Raw genomic sequence first — 22,867 nt, 5'->3', positions numbered from 1 at the left:
TATTTTCCTACTGATTATAATTTGTACTTGTGTACTAGCACTGTGTCATATTCTTCCATTACAAGTAGTACAAGGCTAGTACTAATAGTGCTACTCTCTTACTGCCAGTGACAGTCTATCGAGGTCATTAACTCCAACTCAAGTGGGCATAATTCTCTGCAGTAGTATAGCACTTGCAGTAGTATGGCATTTGCAGTAGTATGGCACTTGCAGTAGTGCGGGACAACAGTAGTTTAGTGCAAGTTTCAGTTAATTAGTTGGATTAAAAAAGATCTGGAACGGAAGCTCACATAAGTTGAGCTAATTTTTATCCATATGAAAGCAGAGGACCATATGGTCTGTGGCCTTTTTATCCATATGAAAGTAGAGGCACATTGTGGTGCTAGTTTGCTGGGTTTTGTCTTCGACCATTGTGTCGTGATGAATTTTCAGGTACCTCGAGAGGCCATTGAGTTTGCCGGAATGTCGATTAACTTCCGTTCCGGTAAATTTAGGTACTCCATATGTCCTATTTTTAGCAAAGGTAATGCTGAAATTTTCCGTGTATTTTAGCATGACTTTGCTAAAAATAATATGGGGTACTTGCGACTAATGCCTGTTATCATGCATGTTTTATGATCTGTTGTAAGGGTACTTAATTGGTCTCTTCTGCTGCTTATCAGAGATGGCGGGAAGCAGCCACCGCCGCTCTGCGACACCGTAGTATGAGTTGGATGCTTCCGAGTTCTTCACTATCATACTTGAGACTTCAGTATCATCCATGACGCAGGTATATAAAACGAGAGATCTCCCCTTCACCCATCTCATTATGATATCTGTTGTTTGCTACATCACTCATTGTCCCAAACCGCAGAGGTTGCTTGACAGTTTTATGAACATGCTGATGGGTGAAGATCCGCCAAATAATGTGAAGCTGCGACAGGCCGGCAGCGGGTTTCACAGGTAGTGGGATGTGGAGTTGGTGATCAAGAAGAGCCACATGTACTTGTCTCGTGGGTGGGAGAAGTTCTACCATGCCTATGACCTGCGGCTGGGGTACTTCCTTCTCTTCAAGTACGACGACGATGCCACCATGCTCATCATGAAGGTTTTCAACACGACTATGTTGATGGGTGAAGATCCGCCAAATAATGTGAAGCTGCGACAGGCCGGCAGCGGGTTTCACAGGTAGTGGGATGTGGAGTTGGTGATCAAGGAGGGCCACATGTACTTGTCTCGTGGGTGGGAGAAGTTCTACCATGCCTATGACCTGCGGCTGGGGTACTTCCTTCTCTTCAAGTACGACGACGATGCCACCATGCTCATCATGAAGGTTTTCAACACGACTATGTGTCGCATGCGCTACGCTGACGATGATGATGCCGGTACATTCTGTCTCTTCTTATTCCTCTACATTTGACTTTGTCTCACATCGATTGTTAAGGGTCATTGCTGCATTTTGGACAGGTAATGAGAGCAGCAGCAGCAACCCTGGTTACATCCAAAGCAGCAGCGACTATGGCTGTAGCGAAAGCAGTAGCGATTCTGGCTGTAGCGAAAGCAGCAACGATTTTGGCAGCAACATAGACAACAAGAAGGATGATCCGGACTGGAGTGCGGGAGAAGAGGAGTAGAGTGGGGATGAGGAGTTGCAGGATGACGATGGGCATCACGCTGAGGATGACCTAGCGATGGTGGTGGCTGACCATGGTCTAGAGATGGAGGTGGCTGAGGATGACCTAGCGATGGTCGTGCCTGAAGGTGGCCTTGCGGTGGTGGTGGTGCCTGACAATGACCATGCACCGGTGGTGGCGCCGGCGATCCCACAGTTGGCGACATGACCACGCCAATTATGGTAGAAGACTACATCCCACTGCATCCACCGCCTCGCCGCTCATGGTGCATCAGGCTGAGGAAGGAGAAGGAGAAGGAGAAGAACAATGCATGAGAACTGAACTTTGTTAGGTATGTCAGATCTCCAAAATGATATATATATATATACTTAGTTACCTATGTTATCTCTAATATGCTTAGTTTTCTATAGGTTAGCTTCATTTTTACCTAAGTTGGCTCTAATATGCTAACTTAGAGCTTATATGCTTAGTTTCCTATAGGTTAGCTCCAAAATAACTTATGTTAGCACAAAATGATCAAGTTTACATAATAAGCTTATAGTCCTTTTCTTATTCTTCTTCTTTTCCAAAATGACATAGGTTAGCTTCATTTTACCTAAGTTGGCTCTAATATAGTAACCTAGAGCTTATATGCTTAGTTTCCTACAGGTTAGCTCCAAAATAACTTATGTTAGCACAAAATGATCAAGTTTATAGTCTTCTTATTCTTCTTCTTTTTCAAAATTCTTCTTATTCTTCTTCTAGTGTTCTTCTTCTTCTAGTATTCTTCTTCTTCTAGTATTCTTCTAGTCTTCTTCTTTTTCTTCTTCTAACTTCTTGTTTATCATTTTGCAGATTCGATTTAATTCACGTAAGCTTGCATGGATGGAGTGCTTCTTTTCCATTTGTGTTTTTATTTTGTATTAATGTGAAACTTTTGTGTTTTTATTTTGTATCAAATAGTGTTGGATGAACAATGTGAAACTTTTGTAATATGTAGAACTATGTGTTGGCTATGTATGTATATATAACACCACAAAAGCAAATCACTATTTGAGATTAAGTTCAGAACGAAGAACACGGACATGAAAGGACAAGTACTAAGAGCAGGATGAACTAGCTAAATCACTCCTGCTAGCTACTCTATCTCTAGTAAAATAGCATAGAACATGTATAGCTCTCCTGATTCATCATACTGGAGCATGCAGATGAACCTGTGTCCTAATCATGGGCTGCGCTTCTCATTGCTGCCCCCTAATACTTCTCTGCGATCGTTAACAATTTTCCTCCAATCTTTCACTATTAAGCATTCATCGCTTCTAGAAATCCTGAATGCATTTATGTGCAATGTAGGATATCTTGGCCGTAAGCTAACAATTGATATCTGACCTTTAGTCTCGATCCCCTGAGGCACAACTGTCATTGGGAGTCCTTGTTGAAGAACATTGTATAATACTTAATTAATATACTTAGTAATGAAAGTTTAGCAAAAAAATTATGTATGCAAAATATGCACTGAGGATATCTTGGCCGTAAGCTAACAATTGATATCTGACCTTTTAGTCTCGATCCCCTGAGGCACAACTGTCATTGGGAGTCCTTGTTGAAGAACATTGTATAGTACTTAATTAATATACTTAGTAATGAAAGTTTAGCAAAAAAATTATGTATGCAAAATATGCACTGAGGACAAATAGTAAATATCTTACCATCATTCCTAAATAGATGTGACCGTAGTTTAATACCATCACTATTGGTCGCACGTTTTGAGTACTAACATTTCTAAGTGCAGGAAGAAAATTTGTCTTGACAGTATGAAGATCCTCAAGCCATGAAACATAATGACTTATCTCCTCGCAGTATAGTTCAGCTCCGGGACAGTAGTAGGTCCTATCTACCAAGCGCCGGACATGTTTGCTTGAATGCAAATAAGTTGTCAATAGAAATTAGTTGTCAATTATTTTTGAATAAGCAATTTCAAAGAAAAAAATATAGTTGAGAAGAACTCACATAATGGTAGAACTGGAGGCTTCTGCACATTGACTCATATGTTTCTATTACCTTCAATATCATCTTCCGGACGAACATCAAATGTGATAACTATATCAGGCTCAAATGCATAAGCCTTGCATTGTGCTTGCCAAGTTTTGCATTCAAAATAGGTGTACGTGTGTGCATTGTATATTTTGACGTTGAAAGTATAACCATGCTCAGTTTTCAAGTAAACTCTCTTTACCTCCATAGTTTTCATATCCTTGAAACCTATCTTATCCAAGACAAAAATTCTTACATGGCAGGGGATGCGCTAGTAGAATAGTGAAAATTTAAAATTATAAGTGAGGCAAATGAAGCATAAGTCATGCTTAATTACGAAAACAGACTTGTCGTTTTGACTTACTGTATCAAATTCGAAGGTTTCCAGCTTGATGCTGAATCATCTATCATCAACAAGAAAATTTCTGTCGCACTGGCCGCTCTGGTCTTCACAGTATTCACACATAATGAATTTTTTTCCGTCGTCAAACGACATTTCCTATTTTCATATTAGGCGAAACATTTACTAGAAATAAACTAGTTCTATTAATTCAACTAGTTCAACTAAACATTTACTAAAAATAAACTAGTTATATTAATTCAACTAAGAATTTACTAAAAATAAACTAGTTCTATTAATTCAACTAGTTCAACTAAACATTTACTAAAAATAAACTAGTTATATTAATTCAATTAGTTCAATTAAGCATTTACTAAAAATAAACTAGTTCTATTAATTCAACTAGTTCAACTAAACATTTACTTAAAATAAACTAGATAGATTAATTCAATTAGTTCAACTAAGCATTTACTAAAACTAAACTAGTTCTATTAATTCAACTAGTTCAACTAAACATTTACTAAAAATAAACTAGTTATATTAATTTAATTAGTTCAACTAAGCATTTACTAAAAATAAACTAGTTCTATTAATTCAACTAGTTCAACTAAGCATTTACTAAAAATAAAATAGTTATATTAATTCAATTAGTTCAACTAAGCATTTACTAAAAATAAACTAGTTCTATTAATTCAACTAGTTCAACTAAACATTTACTAAAAATAAACTAGTTATATTAATTCAATTAGTTTAACTAAGCATTTACTAAAAATATACTAGTTCTATTAATTCAACTAGTTCAACTAAACATTTACTAAAAATAAACTAGTTATATTAATTAATTCATCTAAACAATAGAAAACAGAAAATAAGTAAAAAAATATGTGTGTGTGTATGTGTATGCGTGTGTGTAGTGTGTGTGTGTATGTGTGTATGCGTGTGTGCGTGTATGTGTTTGTGTAGTGTGTGTGTGTATGTGTGTATGCGTGTGTGCGTGTATGTGTGTGTAGTGTGTGTGTATGTGTGTATGCGTGTATGTATGGAAAAAAGATCCGACGGCCGACGCGTAGCTGGCCTCTTTAAAACAAGACAAATTCTGAAAGGGGCGTGCTACGCGTCCGCCAGCTGATATCTTTAAAAGATCAGCCGGCTCACGAGCCGTCGGATTTGCCGCATCAAGCGAGTTGAGTGCGCCTCTAGTACTGCAACACGGGTCTTGTTGCAGAAATATTGCTGCAACATAGGAGAAATATTTCTGCAATATATGTCTTGTTGCAGAATTTTTTTGCAATGGCTGTTTTGTCGCAATTTTTTTTACAATTAGGGTTTTGTTGCAACTTTTTCTGCAACTGACATCTTGTTGCAGAAAATTTCCGCAACAGAGGTTTTGTTGCAAAACCAGACCCCTCGTAGATCATTGCAACACCGCATATGTTTCTAAAACATATTCTCTGTTTCGAAAGCGCGTTCCATAAAGAATGGCATACAAGCCATTGGACGCGTGTCATGCAGCAGAGGTGACGGATGCAGCTACTATGATCCACCCGGATGACGGTAAGCTTTTCCCATTCTGAAAACAGTCATGAAAAATAGCACGAATCGCAAAGCAACCATGGACGATGGATCTAGTAGAATTGCTTTTCTCCCAGTCAATCCACCCTCCAACATGACCACACCGTTGGCGGTCGTCACCCCCGCCTCTTCTGTGCTACCACCGCCCCCGCCATGCCTCTAGCCCCGTCCGCCTTCGGACGCAGGCTACCGCACCCCCATCCTGCGCCAGCACAATCAAACCCCGCCTCCCTTCCGCCGGTGAGGTGAGGCCTTGTCAGGTACATCGGGGCCGGCTGCGGCCTCCCCGACACTACGCTGCTGCTCCACCACACGGAGTTGACTGACTGATGCAAGCTAAATTCTCAAGGCAACTGAGAAATGGAAAACGCTAGGGGGGAACAAGTACCACCATCTAACAAGTTCAGAAAATTGTCAACCTGGCTGCACTGTGTTTTCTACCTCACGCTCTACTCTTCGTGTCATCTCCTCCGCTACTTCACGTGCTCGGGTTCTATGCTTAAGACAACAACAGTGGCAGGTCCTTATGCGTTTCAAATTCCAATGTTTTGCTCAAACATTAGGGTTTGAAAAGAAGAAGTAAAGCTCTCCTTTACTTCAATAAAAATGGTCAAAAGGTACAACGGCCTGAGCGACCAGACGTTAACATAAATGTAGCCACTAGAGCCATTCGAAAAATGGAGAAACTAGCATTACTTGGTGAAATAGGTTCTTTTAGAATCAATTTCAAACCATCTGCTAGAGGTTGTAACAATCCGAACAATCCAACTACACCAGGACCCTTTCGATGTTGCACAAAACCCATTACTCGAGATCCTTTCATTTAATTAGGCAGTTCTGCCTTTTTCTACGCTCTGATTTAGCTTGGGTACCCCTTTAAATTGCATTTCTATTTCCGAAAATGGGGTTTACCAAAATTTTCATGACTCTGAGGTTCAACCCAATCCATCTTTTCTTTCTTCTTTCCTTCCGATACTGGATCAACCTTTCTTCTGCCCTGCACCTAGGTTGAGCAGGTACCTAAAGGTACCTACACAATGCCTAACCACTTAATCCTATTTTTCCTATTGTAAGAGTGCTTATTATAAATGAATTCTTGCCAAAAAAATCAAGAATTCATTTTTGCATTTTTAGGTATAAAAAAACGACAGCAGCACAAGTCATAACTAGTACTAGTAGTATTTCTCTTGCATAAGGGGGCAGTAATAGATTAGGGAAGTCTTACAAGTAAGACCTGAAGCAAAAGTGATGCCAGTTACATACCCCAGGTTCAGGCTTACCGTTGATAAACCGAGATAACCGCAAACTAGTTTGAGCCCCTAAAGACAGCTCCATTGCAAAATGAGGCTTGGCTGTCTGTAGGGGTATTCGTTTAGACTAGACTACATAGCAGATAGTAGTAGTACAAAACAACATTACCTGTGATGTTCTGGACTCGTGGTCGGTGTTCGCCATGCAAAACGGCCCTAACTGTACAAAACACCTCATGTCGAACGTCGCATCGTCATCTTGCAAGGACAGAGTTTCTCTGCTCTAGTGAGACCCTTGTAGCAGAGACACAGCCTCCAAAAACAATCCTTCATTGTCCACCGTAGAACTGAATCAGCATTTCCAGCCTCCCCCGCCTCTGATCCGACTCCCTGTAGCGATTGTTGAGGAAAGCAGAGTAATCCAGGCTGGCTCCTCCAGGAATCAGTTGCTTCTCAATCTCATACTCCCGCTGCAGACTCCTCTGGTACTCTCCTGAGTAGTACTCGTCGCTTCTCCTTGGTGGCACAACTGGAGGCCTCTCTTGGTGCCAAGGCTGACCCGGATGCTCAAGGCTCCCCATTGGTGGATAGCCTAGCTTGTTTGCATAGCCTAGCTTGTTCTTCCTTAGTAGTACTAAACGTAATAAGTCAAGGAAAAATGGGGCTCCTATTTCATAGGAGCATAGAAGGCGCGTAGCAAAGGACGATCGGAAGAGCCCCGAAACATTTTCCTAGGGTTTCGAGTGGCAGGGCAGCGCACAAGGCGATCTCGGGGCGCAACTTCTAGGGTTTGTTGATCGCCGACCTCCGGTCGTCCATGATCCCTGATCCTTGCAGCTTGCTTGCTCGGGGTGATCAAGGGGGGATCCTTGCATCCCTACCCACCCTTGGCGGCGCCGCGGGAGAAGGGGTTCGGGTCGGGGGCAAAGCATAGATGGCGGAGTCGAGCGCCACGGGAGGAAGGAGAGGGAAGACGAAGGAGTCAGCGTCAGTGGAGGAGATGATGGCTAGGCTAGATCTGACAGAGAATGAGAAGGCAAAACTGGTCGTTGATGATGAGGAAGATCAGAGGGAGGATGAGCTCCATGCTTTGATCGGAAAAGTGTTGCACAGGAAAGTACTTCATGTGAATACCATTGGAGATGCGCTACGCCCAGCGTGGGGTAATCCAAGGGGACTGAATTTCAGGCCGTCAGGCCAGAACGTCTTTGTGGCGAGTTTCATGAACAAGCGTGACAACAATCGGATCTTTGATGGGGGTCCTTGGATGGTGGGAAAGCATTGTGTGGTTTTGGAAAGGTTTAACATCAGATCGCGTCCCTCGGAGCTCAAGTTTGAAAAGATTAAGATATGGGTGCGGGTGATCAACCTTCCGTTCAACTTGTTGTGTCCACCATGGTTGAAGCGCATAGCAGCGATGGTTGGAGAAGTCATAACCCTTGATGCGGATGACAAAGGGTTTGTGCTTTTGGTGACGGTTTGAGATTCAGAGCATGGATCCATGTGGATGAACCTTTGATGCGTTGGGTGCAAGTAGAGAAAGCAAAGACAAAGGAAACAGAGTTTTTTGACATCCAATATGAAAATTTGCCCTATTTCTGCTTCTCTTGTGGGTTGCTAGGACATGCGGAGCTAATGTGTCCTACACCTGCGGGGAGGGACGAATATGGGTGACCACCATACTGTGAGGCTTTGAGGCATTCTCTGAGTAAGAACAGGGGTTGGGTGGACCTCCATCCTACAAGCAAGAGGGCATCGGTAATGGTGGGAGACAAAAAGAATCAGATGTTGCAGAGGAGGAGGTGGAACCGGGGGTGGAAGTCAATTCATCTAAAAAACAAACCGAGGACAGGGTGAAGCACACTATCTATCAATTCAATGCTCGAGGCAGGGGACGAATGGTCAAGGCAACCGGGGAGGGCGAGGCCCAAACACGGTTTATCGATGAGTTTATATGGATAACATGAATGTGCATGGGCGGGGTAACAATGCTCTACTGCTGCAGGATAGTGAGACATTACTCAAGAAGAGACAGAACGAGGAGAGCGAGTCGTCGGGCTCAAGAGATGACAGCCGTGACTCCAAGAAGAAAAAAGCAGTTGAAGAATTGCTTATCATGGAACTGTTGCGGGCTTGGGAACCTGGAGACAGTTCGAAAGCTTCACGATCTAGTGAAGATGGAAGGTTCCGCCCTGGTCTTTCTGTGTGAGACAAAGATCGAGGGGAGAAGAGTTAGTGAGCTTACTAATAGGCTTGGTTTCGAGGGATGTTACCTAGTTAATAGCGCCGATCTGAGCGGCGGCTTGGCTTTGTTCTGGTCAAAAGTTGTAGATGTGACACTGAATAATTTCTCAGATCAACATATTGATGTAATGGTGAAAAACATAGGTGGATACAATAAAGTGTGGCGGTTTACATGCTTCTACGCGAAAGCAAGAAGAAGTGAACGAGCGGAAATTTGGAATTTGTTGCGTTGGCTCAAGGCTCAAAGTGATGCACCTTGGTTGTGTGGGGGCGACTTCAATGAAATCACACATAATTCTAAGTACTTTGGAGCCCATGATCGGCCGAAATGGCAAATGGATGGTTTCCGTCAGTGTCTTGATGATTGTGAGCTACAAGACCTGGGGTACCAGGGAGTCCCTTTCACCTGGGATAACATGCAGCATGGCGATTCAAATGTGAAAGTAAGACTCGACAGGTTTTTAATGAACCCAGCAATGATGTCGTGGAAATCGGCATCGGTTGTCAAGCATTTGCTTAGCCCAAAATCTGATCATTGTATGCTACCTATAAACTTGAAGAGGGTGGCAGAGGCGGCGGAAGGGCATAAACGCAGGTTCATGTATGAGGAAGCTTGGCAGAAGGATGACACATATGATACCACCGTCCTACAAGGCTGGCGCCAAGGTGCGGGCCTGCAGGGCTTACACGGCATAGAGGAGGCTCTTTCTACCATGCAAACCCAGCTTACAAACTGGAAGACGAAGAAGTTTGGGGACATTAGAAGGAAGATAAAGAAAGTACGTAAGGATTATGAAACTGAAAGGTCAAACTCACTGTTTAGGGGACCGACCAACAAGGAAAAGGATCTATGCCGCCAGCTCTCTAATCTCCTGCACAAGGAAGAAATCATGGCCCGTCAAAGATCGAGAGCGGACTGGCTTAAAGCGGGTGACCATAACACGGATTTTTTCTAAGCTCGTGCTGCTGCCTGCAAGAGTAGGAATCGTATACGAAGCTTGCAAGCTGCGGATGGTTCAGTATGCGAGACCAAGGAGGATATACATGCAGAGGTACAACAGTTTTATACTAGCTTGTACACGGCGCAAGAACATACGAATGTTCAAGCAGTTCTTCACCACGTGCCACATAAAATCACAGAACCTATGAATGAACGGCTGTTGCGGCCTTTGAAGGAGGAAGAAGTGAAGGCTGCAGTTTTTGCTATGGGGCCTTCAAAGGCGCCCGGGAGGGATGGCTTTCACGCGGCCTTCTACCAGAAACATTGGGAGCTGATAGGGCCTGATGTTACTATGGCTGTCCTAGGTTTCTTGAATGGAGGACAAATGCCGGACACAATGAACAACACGATTATTGTTCTTATACCAAAGGTGAGAAATCCACAAAATATCACTCAGTATAGACCAATATCATTGTGTAATGTTCTCTATAAAATATGTTCGAAGGTGCTTGCTAACCGTCTGAAAGATATCCTTGATGAGATTATTGCAGAGGAGCAAAGTGCTTTCGTTCCAGGACGATTGATTACCGACAACATCCTAGTGGCTTATGAATGTATACATTCGATGAAAAGGAAGAAGGGGAAGCAAGGATGGTGTGCGGTGAAGATTGATATGATTAAGGCGTATGACCGAGTGGAATGGTCGTATCTGGAAGGGATAATGCACCAACTGGGTTTTCATGAACGATGGATTTCTCTTATTATGAGATGTGTGAACACCGTGAGCTTCCTAGTGAAGGTCAAGGTGAGTTGTTACCAGCCTTTTTACCTTCAAGAGGCTTTCATCAAGGAGACCAGATATCGCCATACCTATTTATTCTATGTGGGGAGGGTCTGTTGATGTCTACTACACAACCTTCTTCTTGTAGACGTTGTTGGGCCTGCAAGTGCACAGGTTTGTAGGACAGTAGCAAATTTCCCTTAAGTGGATGACCTAAGGTTTATCAATCCGTGGAAGGCGTAGGATGAAGATGGTCTCTCTCAAACAACCCTAGGACAAGGTAAAGGTTTTTGTAATCTGAAATAATAAAAACAGCAAGGTAACTAATGATAAAAGTGAGCGTAAACGGTATTGCAATGGTAGGAAACAAGGCCTAGGGTTCATACTTTCGCTAGTGCAAGTTCTCTTAACTATAATAACATAGATAGATCATATAACAATCCCTCAACATGCAACAAAGAGTCACTCCAAAGCCACTAATAGTGGAGAACAAACATAGAGATTATGGTAGGGTACGAAACCACCTCAAAGTTATTCTTTCAGATCGATCTATTAAAGAGTTCGTACTAGAAAAACACCTTAAGACACAAATCAACCAAAACCCTAATGTCACATAGGTACTCCATTGTCACCTCAAGTATCCATGGGCATAATTATACAATATGCATCACACAATCTCAGATCTATCCAACCAACACAAAGTACTTCAAAGAGTGCCACAAAGTTTGTACCGGAGAGTCAAGAAAACGCGTGCCAACCCCTATGCATAGGTTCATGGGCGGAACCCGCAAGTTGGTCACCAAAACATACATCAAGTGGCACGTGATATCCCATTGTCACCACAGATAAACACGGCAAGACATACATCAAGTGTTCTCAAACAAAAGACTCAATCCGATAAGATAACTTCAAGAGGGAAACTCAATTCATCACAAGAGAGTAGAGGGGGAGAAACATCATAAGATCCAACTATAATAGCAAAGCTAACGATACATCAAGATCGTGCCATAGAGAGAACACGAGAGAGAGAGAGATATCAAACACATAGCTACTGGTACATACCCTCAGCCCCGAGGGTGAACTACTCCCTCCTCGTCATGGAGAGCGTCGGGATGATGAAGATGGCCACCGGTGAGGGATTCCCCCTCCGGCAGGGTGCCGGAACAGGCTCCCGAGAGGTTTTTGATGGCTACAGAGGCTTGCGGCGGCGGAACTCCCGGTCTATCTTGATATTCGATGTTTTAGGGTACGTAGGATTATATAGGCGAAAGAAGTCGGTCGGGGGGGGGTGCTCGAGGGGCCCACGAGACAGGGGGCGCGCCCAGTAGGGGGGGCGCCCTCCTATATCGTGGCCTCCTGGAGGGTCTTCTGACATGAACTCCAAGTCTCCTGGGTGATATTCTTCCGAAAAATCATGTTGTCGAAGGTTTCATTCCGTTTGGACTCCATTTGATATTCCTTTTCTTCGAAATACTGAAACAGACAATAAAACAGCAATATGGGCTGGGCCGCCGGTTAATAGGTTAGTCCCAAAAGTAATATAAAAGTGTATAATAAAGCCCATAATCATTCAAAACAGATAATAAAATAGCATGAATGCTTCATAAATTATAGATACGTTGGAGACGTATCATCTATCTTCAATGCTCCTAAACTACGATGGTGACTGGATAGATAGGGGCATCCGAGTGAGCGCTTCTGCACCATGGATCTTGCATCTCCTCTTTGCAGATGATTGTTGGATCTTCATGAAAGCTGACTCGAGGAGTGCTACCAGGTTAACTGACATTTTGGAACAATACAGTGTGGGCTCGGGTCAAAGTGCAAATAAAATGAAGAGCTCGGTTTATTTTAGCCCAAACAGTGGGGCGTCAGTTAAGAGGGGTGTCAAGGCCACCCTTCAGATACATAGGGAGGCAATGTTCGAGAAATACCTTGGCCTTCCAACTGTCGCGGGTAGGATTACTGAACAAAGCTTTGAACACATCAACGAGCAGTCAAGGTCAAAGGTGCAAGGGTGGTGTGAGAGGAAGATGTCATGCGCTGCAAAAGAAGTTCTCCTAAAAACAGTGGTTCAAGCCTTACCGGCCTTCTCTATGAGTTGTTTCAAACTCACAAAAGGTCTGTGCAAGAAACTGACGACGAACATGTCAAAATATTGGTGGGATGGGTCACTTGATAAGAAGGGGATGCACTGGCAGGCGTGGTATAAGATGTGTGTAGCAAAGTCAAAAGGAGGTCTCGGATTCCGGGATTTTGAAACCTTCAATGACGCGATGCTGGCCAAGCAAGCATGGAGAATTCTTGACAATCCAAACAGCTTGTGTGCCCGAGTTCTAAAGGGAAGATATTTCCCAAATGAGGGGTTCCTAACTGCGGGTTGTCCAAAAAGTGCATCTAAAACATGGAAGGCAATAATTGTAGGGAGAGAGATGCTCAAGAAAGGACTAATTCAACGAGTGGGAGATGGATCAACAACCGAAGTGTGACATGATCATTGGATAGAGGGCTCCACGTCCATGACTCCAATGGGTGCACTCAAGCCGAATTCTATTCAGCTTGTGGCTGACTTGATTGATCCGGAGACAAACCAATGGGACGTAGATAACATCTGAAGTCTGTATTTTTTTCCTGGATGCGGATGCAATCTTGGCCATGCCTAGACCGAGAGCAGGAGGTACAGACATATGGGCATGGGCCTGGGAGAAGTCGGGCTTTTTCACAGTCCGGTCAGCCTACCGGCAAACGATGCAAGCAAAGCTTCAGCTGTCGGCAATGGTAGGATCATCCTCTGGCGATGAAGGAGTATGGCGTGCATTGTGGAAGCTGAATGTGCTTCCTAAGATTCGAGTTTTCTGGTGGCGCGTGCTTAAAGGCTTCTTATCAAATTATGTTGAGCTTCGACGATGACATATCAAGCAGACGCCCAACTGTCCAATGTGTGGACATGACAATGAAACTCTGTTTCATTCACTGATGGAGTGCGACCATGCGGTATGGTTCTGGGAGGCGGCGGAGCGATTCTTCGATATACGTATTCCAAGGCTACACCCGATGACATGGTCCAGGGATCTGATTGATCATGAGCTGTTTAAGCAAGAGGATGCTGCTATTATGATTACAGTGATGTGGGCGGTGTGGCACTCAAGAAATAGATATACACATGGTGAACAAGTGTATCAGCCGTCGCAATCGATGATCATCATAGAGGAGATAGTTCGAGCGCTTGAGGTCCCTGTTAGTGTGAAGAACCAGCCTATTTGTCCCCCTCGGTAGCTGCCACCAGACGAGGATTGGGTCAAGATCAATACGGATGGAGCTACACATTCGGCACGGGTGCGAGGAGGAACGGGTTTTGTTGCGCGTGATCATCATGGTTTCTTTTTTAGAGCGGGAGGCTCAAGGTATGAGGGGATAATTGATCCATTGACACTTGAACTCCTTGCATGCAGAGATGGGCTGTCCATGGCATGTGATATGGGGCTACATCAAGTTGAAGTCCAAACAGATTGCCAGGAGATTATACGTCTATGGGAGTCACCGCAGAAATCGTCATGTTATCATCTCTTGAAAGAGATTGAAGTATTAAGTACTATTTTCCAGGGATTTAAGCTACGATTTGCCAACCGGCATTGTAATACGGTGGCTCACCGGGTAGCTAGACATTCTTTAGAACTTTCTTCTTCTCAGATTATGTATGAGACAATCCCTAGGTGGCTGGCTGATTCTCTACCGTCAGACATGCTAGCGCCAAATGAATAAAAAGCCAACTGGCGTTTTAGCTTCAAAAAAAAGGACGATCGGAAGATTCAGACCATGCTTATTTTAGCGTTTTGAGAAAGTCCAATGCCTCGCCAAACTTCCTCTTGGGCATATTTCCTTATTAGCAACTTTGAGAAATGTGTGTCTATAACTTTAAAAAATTTCTGTACGAACTTGTAGGATCTTTCATAGATTTAAAAATTTCCACAAAAATGGAATTTCAATCTTTTTGAATTTTTGAAAATTCAAACTTTTAGAATACTCAATTTTCAAGAACTTTCAGAAATTATAAAAATTTGAACCCCCAAATTTTGGATGTTCATTTTCTAGGAAGTTCAAAAAAAGGAAAATGAACAAATGCCACGGGCCCTAAGGTAGGTTCGCCCTGCTCTCCCCCACCCCCACCCCCACCACCACCATGACCACTAGGCACACGTGTCCTGAAGGTAATCTTCCAATGCGTGCACTTTGTCCGTGCGACCCTCCTCGTGCCTGTATGGACATGCAACACGTGCATTGGGTCCTCCACGGCACGCAGCGCCCCAACAAGGCACCTTTTCTCGCTCGTGGTCAACTGCGAATGCGTCGGTTTTCAGTCAAAGATATATTCGACTAACATACATTCTCATGCACACTAGTGATCTCAATGTAATCCAAATCTTTGGTATGAAATCAAAGGTACATATCCAATTTTGCCACAAACAATTGTGTCAATTTAATTGAAGCCCAAAAATAGTCTTTGTAGTAGCAGTTAGAGATCAGGCTGAAGCATCGACGGCGTTGGCGAACCATGGCCGCCTGAGAGCGGTGGTGGCCGACAACCTCTTGTCGATGTTGCACGAGAGGAGCCCCTTGAGGTCTTTGAAACCTTCTTTGGAGAGGTGGTCCTCGGGAAAGTGCTCACGGAGCTTGTTGCGGCAAATGACATGCGGCGGCGTCACCAGCTTCCCGGCGAGCGGCAATGACTCGTAGGCTGGCCAGATCGTGAACAATGGCACGCCGAGAATGCGGAAGATGGCGAGGAGCTGTTGGCGTCGTCGTCCCGATCGAAGAGTGGCTTCCCGGAGAGGAGCTCGGCCATGACGCAGCCGAGGGACCACATGTCAACCGTGGCGTCGTAGTCGGTCTTGCCGAGGAGCATCTCCGGTGCCATGTATCGCTGTGTGCCGAGTTGGCCGTACGGCGCGGGCTCTGCCATGGACACCGCGAGCCCTAGGTCGCAGATCTTGACGGTGCTAATGCCGTCTGCGCCGACGAGGATGTTCCCCGGCTTGATGTTGCCGTGGATGATGCGGAGCCCGTGCATGTGCTTGGCGGCGCCGAGGAGCTGCTCCATGATGCAGCGGACGTCGCCCTCAGGGAACGGCTGGCCGCGGCGGTGCTCATGGAGGACGTCATGCAGGCTGGGCCCGATGCACTCCATGACGACGGAGAGCTTCCTGGCGAAGGGGTTGAGCAAGAGCGCCCGGAGCTCGACGATGGCGCGGTGGCGGTGGCACGCGGCGAGGAACGCCGCCTCGCGCAGCGTGCGGGCGTTGGCGCAGCCGCAGGCGATGCCGGCGCCCTCGTGGGCGCAGGGGAGCGACTTCTTGACGGCGACGGTCCAGCCACGTGTGAGGTGGCGCGCCTCCACGACGCTGCCAAAGCCGCCCTCGCCGAGCGCACGTGTCTCCTGGTAGTCGGTGGACCTCCAGTAGCGCGCCCTCTTGCAGAAGGTGAGCCTCGGGGCGCCGCCGTTGGTGTCCACCTTGAAGTCGGGATGGTCGCCGGGGAAGACGCGCTTGATGGCCATCGGGGAGGAGGGTGAGGAGAAGGTCGGGTCGATGGAAGAAGCTGCACGGCCGAAAAGGAAACGAGGAGAGTGTTAGATTGTATATTGTACGACAACTATATTTGTATCTGTATTGTACCTCTTGGTACCTTATATAAAGTGATAGGCCACGCACCAGATGCGTTAAGCTAGTTTCCACCAAATCATAGTTTAACATGGTATCAGACTAGGTTACGCAAAGCCCTAGCCGCCGCTCCCTGTCCTTGGTTGCCGCCGCCGCCCCTCTTTGTTGCCGCGCCGCCACCAAGATCGCCATGAGCTCCTCTGCCGCCACCTCGTCCTCCTCCGCTGCCCTGTCTGCAACCGCGCCTGCGGCGTCGCCCTTCATACCACCCCAGCTTGCCGCGATCCTCGCCGCCAGCACCACTAGCCACATGGCCGCGTCAACTACCTCGCGCCCTCTGTGCCTTGGCTCGTCGCAGTTCGCTTAAGGTTCTTCCCTCCACTGCCGTCATCTGCATCGGCGTTGCTAGTGCCGCTTGGCGCGGCGCCAACCCCGGCCCCCACGGCTCCCTCCGCCTCGTCGTCCCTGAGATCGTGACGCGGCCCGTCCATGACACCGCGGCTGATTTCGTCGCTCCTGTTGGATCTCCGGTTGCCGATGGCCTGGGTCATGGTCCCTACCAGCTTACGCACCTGATTACGGTGTGTCTCATGCAAGATAACTACCTGTACTGGCGGGCGCAGATCCTACCGCTCCTTCACAGCCATCATCTCGAAGGCTACGTCGACGGGAGCCTTCCGTGCCCGCCCCGCCTCATCCCTGCGGTCACGGCCGCCGGCGCCCATGTCTCCGCAGAGAATCCGGCGTACCGCGCCTGGGTCGCACAGGACCAGGCCATCCTGTCCGCGCTTCAGTCCTCCCTGACGGAAGGCGTTGCTGGACTCGTGGTGTTCGCTGCAACGTCCCTCGACGTCTGGGCGACAATGGCGGATAGCTTCTCGGCTCACTCCTTGGCTCGCGCGTCGGCCCTTTGTCAACAGCTCCTTGAGTGCAAAAAGCTCGACTCCTCGGCACACATCTACTTCAACAAAATCAAGACGATCGCCGACACCCTGTCCGCGATCGGGGAGCCGCTTCGGGATACGGAGTTCACTGACTTCGTTCTTCGAGGTCTCGACCAAGACTACGATAATCTGGTTGAAGCGGTGCGGGGCCGTGAGACGCCTCTGTCCTCACGGGACTTGTATGCGTGTCTCCTCTCACCGAGCAATGCATTGACGCCCGCCACGCCGCGATGCAGCTGAACGATCCTCAGGCACATGCTGCGTATCGTGGTGCTGCCAATGGTGGCCATCGCCAACCTCGCCCTCCCGCTGGCCCGAACACGGGAGGTGGTGGTCGCCAGCCTCCTCCATCGCCGCAGTCCCGTGGCCCTCCTGTCACCACGGATCGCCACGGCCGGGCCAACGTCGATTGCCAGCTATGTGGCATCTATGGGCACTATGCCTCAAAGTGCCACCGTCGCTTCAAACGGGATGTTCTTGGCATCGGCAACGACGGGCGCGGCAACGAGAAGCAAGCCGCCATCGCTGAATAGAGTTCTGCCGGCCATCTCGGCGGTACCCATCCCGGCGGAGGTGGGTACACCCTACCGTATCCGATCGACCCTGCCTGGTACTTCGACACGGGTGCCATGGAGCACATGACCAATGAGGCTGGTCATCTTCAGGCGCAGGAGCCCTACCGTGGCTGTGACAAGGTCCGTACTGCTGATGGTTCAGGTATGCCCATTACTCATGTTGGTCAGGCATCCCTCTTTTCTAGTTCCTCTCATCGTCTTCGCCTTCGTAATGTCCTTCACGTTCCACATGTCACTCGTCCATTACTATCTGTTTGTAAGTTTACTTATGATAATGATGTGTTTTGTGAATTTCATCCGTTTCATCTCTTCGTTAAGGATCGAGCCACACGGGAGGTTCTGCTTAGAGGTCGCATCCATCAGGGCCTGTATGCGTTGGAGGCTCCATCTCTTCCGGAGGCCTTCACCGCCGTTCGCACGTCGACGTCTCATTGGCATGCTCGGCTTGGGCATCCTGCGTCTCCCATAGTTAGTCATGTTTTGCATCGACATGAACTTCCTGCGTCGTCTAGTTCCAAAGATTTGTCAGTTTGTGATGCTTGTCAACAAGGGAAAAGTCATCAGTTACCGTTTGTGTCTTCATCTCGAGTTGTTACTACTCCATTAGAACTTGTGTTTTCGGACGTATGGGGCCCTGCCCAAACATCTGTCAGTGGTCATAAATATTATGTCAGTTTCATTGATGTCTGTAGTCGCTTTACGTGGCTTTATCTTCTCAAAAGCAAAGCTGATGTGTTTAATGTGTTTTTACAATTTCAATTGCATGTTGAGAGACTTCTACAGCATAAGATCATTCATGTTCAGTCTGATTGGGGGGTGAATATCGCAACCTCAATTCTTTCTTTAATAAGCTTGGGATATCTCATCGTGTTTCTTGCCCACATACACATCAGCAGAATGGTACCATTGAGCGCAAGCACCGTCACATAGTTGAAGCTGGCCTTACACTTCTTGCTCATGCCTCCGTGCCGTTCCGGTTTTGGAGTGATGCTTTTACCACTGCTTGTTTCTTGATTAATCGAACTCCTACTCGAGTATTAAAAATGAAGACACCACTTGCACTGTTGTTTAATGAACTTCCTGACTATACTTTCCTCAAAGTTTTTGGCTGTGCTTGTTGGCCGCACCTTCGGCCCTACAACAGTCGCAAGCTTGAGTTTCGCTCCAAAAAGTGTGTCTTCCTTGGGTATAGTGCTCTTCACAAAGGCTACAAATGTCTCCATGTTCCTACAAATAGAGTCTATATCTCCCGCGATGTCGTGTTCGACGAAAATTTGTTTCCTTTTTTGAATATGCCATCTTCCCCAACATTGTCATCACCCACTAATATCTCTTGTATTTCGCCTGATCAACTTGAGGATGTTGCATATTCGTGTGTGCTATTACCTAACCACGGTGCAGGTACTGGGCGTGGCGCTCGCCTCGAGATCCTTGACGAACAGGAGTCGCCCGAACCTGCTTCTGTTGACTACGACGTCGATCGCTGCATGGGACATGCAGTGGGCGCACGTCCCGAGGCCGCCTCCTCGGCTCCTTTTGGCCCAGCCGCTACGGCACCCGAGCGGTTGGCTGGCTCTAGGCCTCCCACGCCTCCCGCCTCGCCGATGCGGTCCCCATCGCCCACGTCATCACTGCCTGCCTCGCCGGGTTCCACTTTCCCGCCTGGGCCGGACTCACCAGCGTCTGCCTCACCTTCGGCCTCGCCGCTCAGGAGTCCGTCTCCTGCGTCATCGCCTGTATCTGCTGACACGGTAGCTGATGAACCGCCTCCAGCTCATGTGGTCCTTCGGCCTCATACACGTAGCCGGAGTGGTATTCACCGGCCCAAGGTACGCAAAGATGGCACTGTTGCATGGATTGCTGCTTGCTTGGCTCAAGCGTAGTCTGATCCTACTGCGGAACCCCGACACTATCAAGCAGCGATGAGTATTCCTCACTGGCGTGCTGCTATGGACCTCGAGATTTAGGCTCTTCGTCAGAATGGCACCTGGCAGTTGGTCTCTCCCCGTCCAGGTATCAACGTCATTGATTCTAAATGGGTTTTAAGGTCAAACGACATGAAGATGGTTCTATTGAGCGGTACAAGGCTCGGCTGGTTGCTAAGGGCTTCAAGCAACGGTATGGTCTTGACTACGAGGATACCTTCAGTCCAGTTGTGAAGCCAACCACTATTCGACTGCTTCTGTCGCTAGCTGTCACACGAGGTTGGTCTCTTCGTCAGTTTGATGTTCAGAATGCGTTTCTGCATGGCGTTCTTCAGGAAGAGCTCTACATGCGTCAGCCCCCTGGGTTTGTTGACCCTGATCGCCCTCAGCATCTCTATCGCTTGGTGAAAGCGCTCTATGGTCTCAAACAGGCGCCTCGTGCTTGGTATGCTCACCTAGGTTCTGCACTTCGCGCTCATGGATTTGTGCCATCCACTGCTGATACTTCACTGTTTATTCTTCAACGACCGGAAGTCACTATGTATATCTGGTCTATGTTGATGATATCATCCTTGTCAGCTCCTCTGTTGCGGCGACCGATCGTTTGGTTCTGGCTCTCAGTTCTGATTTTGCTGTCAAGGATTTAGGCAAACTTCACTATTTTCTTGGCCTGGAAGTCACATATCCACCAGATGGTCTTGCTCTATCTCAGCAGAAGTACTCTCAGGATCTCTTGCGGCGTGCTGGCATGTTGGAGTGCAAGGCTGCTACTACTCCCATGTCATCTACTGAGATTATTTCTGCCACTGATGGGACTCTCCTCTCTGCTGATGATGCTACAAAGTACATAAGTCTTGTTGGGGCTCTGCAGTACCTTACCATCACACGGCCTGATCTTTCATATGCAGTTAACCGTGTCTGTCAGTATCTTCATGCCCCTCGAGAGCCTCACTTGACTGCCGTCAAGCGCATTCTGCGTTATGTTCGCTCTACTGCCTCTTATGGACTTCATCTCCGGTCGGCGCCCTCTAGTATGCTCTCGGTCTTCAGTGATGCGGACTGGGCTGGTAACCCAGATGATTGGTGATCCACGGGGGGATATGCAGTATTCTCTGGTCCTAATCTGATCGCCTGGAGTGCTCGAAAGCAGGCTACAGTTTCTCGGAGTAGCACTGAAGCTGAGTACAAGGCAATTGCTGATGCCACTGCTGAGCTTATTTGGGTCCAGTCCCTTCTTCGAGAATTGAAGATCTCTCATAGTCAGCCTCCTATTCTTTGGTGTGACAACATCGGCGCTACATACCTCTCATCGAATCCGGTATTTCATGCCCGAACAAAACACATCGAAGTTGATTATCATTTTGTGAGAGAACACGTTGCACAGAAGTTCCTGCAGATCAAGTTCATCTCCTCCAAGGATCAACTTGCTGATATCTTCACCAAACCGTTGTCTCTTCCTTTGTTCATAGGCTGTAGACGCAATCTTAACTTACTGAGTACCTCAGGCCACAATTCAGATTGAGGGAGGGTGTTAGATTGTATATTGTACGACAACTGTATTTGTATCTGTATTGTACCTCTTGATACCTTATATAAAGTGATAGGCCACGCACCAGATGCGTTAAGCCAGTTTCCACCAAATCATAGTTTAACAGAGAGGATCACATGGTGGCGGTGGTATATATTGAGGTTGGGATGCTCAGCGTCAGCGATTCAACGAGGTCAACGCGCTGCGTGGCTTGGGCGAGACTGTAACGGGAGCATCTACGCGTTCGGATTCGTAGCCAGAGGAAAACACAAAGGAACGGCCGTCACTTGTCCGATTTCGATCTAAAACGGGATATCCGTGCATGGATATCTGTTGTTCCTGTAAGATTCACGCTAATTATTTTTGTTGTTGTAAAAAATTATCTCGATATTTGTTCATTCTTTATTTTAGTGTGTATCATCGTGTTTCATTATGTGCCAATAAAAAAGATGCTCTTGTTTTGGATCGGTTTTAATATACACGATAATATACGATGAGACACTAATATACACTTTGGAACGAGAAGAAAAAAACAAATGTAAAGCTATGAAACCAGATAAATTCTGAAAATGGTCAAAAAATGTAGCAAGAATCGCAAAGCAGCTATAGACGTTAGATCCGTGCACGGCAGAATCTAGGCGGCGTAACCACTGATCTTTGTCTATTCGCAAAAAAAAAACACTGGTCTTTGTCACCCACGGCTGGCTACATTGCCTCGCACACCTCATCGCTTCAACTTGCTCGAGTTGCCGCCTCTACTGTCTAGCCGGCCCTCTAGGCCCCGTCCGCCTCCAGGGTCAGCTACGGCACCCCCACCTCGCACCTGCACTGGCACCATCAACCCACGCCTCCCTTACTGTCTGCCGGTAAGGTCTTTAGCGAGGCCTTGTTAGGTACGCCAGGACAGCCACGGACCTCCCCGTCTAAGCCCCGAGGCTACGCTGCTGCTTCACCACACAGGCATCAACAGACTGATTGCAAGCTAAATTCTCTCACTTGAGAAATAGCAAACGCAAGGGGAAAAAACAAGTACAACCATCTAACAAGTTCAGAAAATTGTCAACCTCACAGCAGTGTGTTTTCTACCTCACGCTCTGGTCTGCTCTTCGTCTCGTCTCCTCTGCTACTTCCTGTGTTCAAATTCTATGTTTATGATGACAACAGTGGTAGTTCCTCGGGCATTCGAAATTCCGACGTTCAAACGACAGCAGCACACTAGTCATAACTAGTACACCCTCTGTTCATAAATATTTAGGAACAGAGGTAGTGTTTCTCTTGCATATAAGGGGGCAGTAATAGATTAGGAAAGTCTTACAAGTAAGACCTGAAGCAAAAGTGATGCCAGTTACATACCCCAGGTTCAGGCTTACCGTTGATAAACCGAGATAACCGCGGACAGTTTTGAGCCCCTGAAGACAGCTCCATTGCAAAATGAGGCTTTGCTGTCTATAGGGGTATTCATTTAGACTACATAGCAGATAGTAG

At 46.7% G+C, this 22,867-nt stretch overlaps 1 pseudogene; it reads right to left on the bottom strand.

Annotated features, from left to right (window-relative positions):
* Positions 1-15,273: 15,273 nt before the first annotated feature.
* LOC123114845 (putative cyclin-dependent kinase F-2) lies at positions 15,274-16,722 on the bottom strand (annotated as a pseudogene).
* Between the last annotated feature and the right edge of the window lie 6,145 nt (positions 16,723-22,867).

Source organism: Triticum aestivum, chromosome 5B (genome assembly GCF_018294505.1).
Source record: "Triticum aestivum cultivar Chinese Spring chromosome 5B, IWGSC CS RefSeq v2.1, whole genome shotgun sequence".
Lineage (NCBI taxonomy): Eukaryota > Viridiplantae > Streptophyta > Magnoliopsida > Poales > Poaceae > Triticum > Triticum aestivum.
Note: the sequence above shows the minus strand (reverse complement) of the source record. Positions and strands in the feature narration are given on the sequence as shown.